Source organism: Mytilus galloprovincialis, chromosome 8 (assembly GCF_965363235.1).
Source record: "Mytilus galloprovincialis chromosome 8, xbMytGall1.hap1.1, whole genome shotgun sequence".
Classification (NCBI taxonomy): Eukaryota; Metazoa; Mollusca; class Bivalvia; order Mytilida; family Mytilidae; genus Mytilus; species Mytilus galloprovincialis.
Window position 1 is genome coordinate 41,762,989 of NC_134845.1, and position 4,127 is coordinate 41,767,115.

The 4,127-nt window shown below is 30.6% G+C and overlaps 1 long non-coding RNA gene across 1 annotated transcript; it reads left to right on the forward strand.

The window, feature by feature from the left end:
• The first annotated feature begins 427 nt into the window (after nucleotides 1–427).
• LOC143041947 (uncharacterized) lies at nucleotides 428–3,713 on the forward strand. The gene is made up of 2 exons (XR_012967845.1): nucleotides 428–646; nucleotides 744–3,713. It is a non-coding gene; the product is annotated as an uncharacterized LOC143041947 (long non-coding RNA).
• Nucleotides 3,714–4,127: the final 414 nt, after the last annotated feature.

The window sequence follows — 4,127 nt, forward strand, 5'->3', positions numbered from 1 at the left end:
GATATGTACGTAATGCCTCGATGTGGAGTCTGTGCTCTAGTAAAAAATATAAGATTAGATTCTAGTAAATTTTTATGTAACCCTTTATCCGCTTATTACTTAATATTTGGTATAAATTTCTTATTTCTTATTATTGACCCTTATTTCCCACACAATAATGAATAAACGTTCTGTTCTAATGTACGTTTTAAATCACAAAAACATCTTTGATTTAAGAAATACATGTATATACTGTTTTATAAATTTTTTATGAATAGAAATTTTAGTTAATTTAATAAATGTTATGAAAAGCTAATCAAAACAATTGATGAATAAAGGGTATATTCAGACCAATGAAGTGAATACTTAAATTCAATTGGCTCCTACACATACATGACATAGCAGAGTTTAAGCATGAGAGTTTAAGTAATGTGTTAAGTGAATTATTCATCAAGTACAATCATACTTATGGTTATTGACTAAGATAATTATTATGATTTTTGTTAAACCTAATCAACAATTGGTTTATTCTTAATGATGATATTGCTGTATAACCGACATATACGTCACATATATCACATCTCAGTGTTATAATATAAGGACAAATACTTCAATTGGCATTAAAACTTGTGTTAACCGAATTATATGAGGGCAGCTCTTGGACAAGGTTTGTAGAAATATAAACACATGTAGTGTGACATAACCCATCATGTTATATTTAACGTTATGAAAATGTATTTATAATTCTTTCGTTCTTTCTCCAGGTAACAAGATCTTGGTAACATTGAATTTCAGTCATTGATTTGTATTGATGTCAATTGGAGATATTAACTGAATTTACACAATTATTGATTCTGAAGTAGGAATAAATACTAGTAGTGAATTGTGCTTTAGTCTAATGTTTAAGATAAAGATGCATAACTCTTGAACAGAAAAGTAGAATATATCTCAACGATTTAAATAGACATGGTTTTGTATTATATTATATGACATAAATCATTTAGACATCAAATTGCACGTAGATTTGTTTGTGTTATATTTAAAGGAGTAGTCTAGGACAAAGGTAAACGAAAAATGTCTAAGAGGAAATTAAATGTGTGTGTGTGTGGGACAGACTGCCTCAAGTGGTCATGTTCAATATTCTGGACACTCACTGGAATAATATTCGTTCTTGCTGCAGAACTTACACAAGGGAGTCATTGCGAGGACGAAGGCGAACAATGGCTATTGATTGCTCTTCCTATAGTGTCTGCATGTACAATGCTGATTTCAGGAATAACTATATGTTCAGGAATGGGAGTTTGTTTAAAGTCCCTTTGCTCCGTAATTTGGGCTTTAATTGGAATTGCATGTACCAGTGTGTCGTGTTATTTTATCACTATGCATTGCAAAGACATGGAAGCAGTATTGATTGGACTGGTTGTGACTGGATCCCTCACTATCTGGATAGGTGGATGTGTTATTGGACGTCTAACTACTCAAGGCGGAGGTTATAGGGAAATATAAACGCAAAGTGGTCTTTTTATCTCTTATTTTGTATGAATTGATATTATTAATTTGTCTCCAAGAGACGTTAATTGGAATGGCGTGAACAATGATTAATAATTGCTCTTCCAATTGTGGGTGCATGTACCATGCTGTTTTTGAAGGGAATAAGTACAGGTATATGTACGGGCCGAAAGTATCTATGAATTTTTGCCGTGTTTCTTTTTTACTAAGTATAACAAAGTCATGGAAGCCATATTGATTTGACTCGTTTTAACTGGTTCCGGGACGCTCTGGCTAAGAGGAGTTTTATACTTTATACTGAACAGTATTTTGTGTATAAATACCTGGTATCTAAACTGAAATGTGTTGCTAAAAAAGTGTTTCATTCAGATTTTCTGTTTTAACTCAGCATATGAAACTATGTAATATGACAAAAAAATGGTGTTTTACAAAACAAAATTATGCTTCACAAAAATATTTTTAAATTGTTATAACAAAGTAGGTTAGATAACAATATAGGGCTTATAAGTTTATGAAATTCAACTGAGGAAATACACCAAACATTTGAATAAAAAATAATAAAAAAATGAAGATTAGTCTTTGATACATTTATTTAATTTTTCAATGTTCAAAGTAAAATCTTGATAGCAACCTGCATGATCACCATTACATTGGAATTTGAGGATTACTGTCAATATATTTTGCTTCTGTGCAACAATATACACTTTCATGAACCACAACATTTATAATCTTGAAATATTTTTCTGCCTTATATGCCATGAATGTATTGTTTTATGGAAAAAGAGTTAAGTTGGTCTAAACATAAATGTCCCTAAAAATTAAGATATTTTAGATTCTAAAAGTCACAGACTGAGTTCTATGTTTTGAAACCAGCTTTTCCGTAATTTTTAATTTTATTATTTGAATTTGAAAACAAAAGTTTAATTTTGGTATTAGCTGCAACAAATCTAGGTTATCAGTAACCTATTCTCTTGTGTAAATAATTTTTCTTTGAAAGTCGTTCCTCGCTTTCAATAGTCATACTTGCAGATTATGATTGCTTTTTAATAATGAGTTATGTCGTGCAAGCAAATATATTTTCAAATTATTGATTATATTTTTTTAAAACCGTTGACCTGATAATTTCCTTTAGATTTTAAGAAAATGTACAAGTAGAACAAGGTAAAAATACCAGATAATCTTAAAATAGATTTAAAAACGAAACAACCGCTCTCCATTTACATGTTGGCATTGATTATTTAAATACAAATATATTTGTAAACACGTTTTGAAAGGAAACTAATGATTGGTTAAAAGTCTTCCTGTGGCAAAGGACATGTTTTATACAGAAATTGAACAACAAATAAAATTGAGAATGAAAATGAAGAATATATCAAAGAGACAATACCGACCAAAGAGTAAACAGCCGAAGGCCACCAATGGGTCTATATCGCAACGAGAACATCCCTCACCCAAAAGCGGTCATCAGCTGGCCTATGAATACAATGGTGTGCTGCTTCAGTGAAAATGGACGTCAAACTAAACTCCAAAACATACAAATCAACTAAAATTAAACAGACAATACAAGACTAACAAATGCCGGAGGCTCCTAACTGGGGACAGACGCAAAAATGCGGCGGAGTTAAATACGTTTTATGAGATCTCAACTCTCCTAGGTCCGTGTATATTTGCGTCCATTCGTTTTTCATTTTGAAATATCAAAAACAAAAAACAAAAAACGGAAAAATTTTCATTTTTCGTTTTTGATTTCTCGAAAACCAAAAAACAAAACCAAAAGTGTTTTCATTTTTCGTTTTTGATTTCTAGAAAACCAAAATGAAAAACAAAAGTGTTTTCGTTTTTCGTTTTTAATTTCTCTTAAACAAAAACGGAAAACGAAAGTGTTTTCGTTTTTTGTTTTTGATTTCTCTGAAATCAAAATAAAAATCAAAAGTGTTTCCGTTTTTCGTTTTTGATTTGACTAAAGAAGAGTTTTGTATTTATTTTAATTATATCTCGATTTGTAATGTAAAATGTTTTCCTTGTTTCACAGTCATTGATAGTAAATATATTGACTATGTAATCACCGCGGTGTTCTTTCAACATAATGTAGACAAAATAGACTGCATGACTTCTGAATTGAACTACGGTGATAAAATAATCAAAGACTTTCAAATTACCTTGTTTATATCTTTGATAAAGAATACATTATTATATTTAAATATTAAACGAATCACAAATTTAAATTGTACAATATAATATTATATAAAGATGGTACAAATAAATAGATTGATGACAACATCACACTAAGGGACGACATCAAAAGTTCAATGTAGGATAAAAAACTTAATTCAAATAGTTTTTCACTGACCCCCCCCCCCCACCCCCTATTAACTTAATTTGGGAAAAATTGATTTTTATCCTATATGGATTTATCTTAAATCGATTTTAAATTAACAAAACATGCAGCAATGTTAACCCCCCCCCCCCCCCCAAACTATTTGATTTAAGTTTTTTTTTTTACATCGATCTTTTGATGTCGTCCCTAACAAGGGAGGTAACTACTAAAAAACTGACAAAAAAACTAGCCCGGTCGTTAAAATATACATGCACAGCGGTTGTCAGATCAATACTACTTTAATCGAAGAAAATGTCGACGA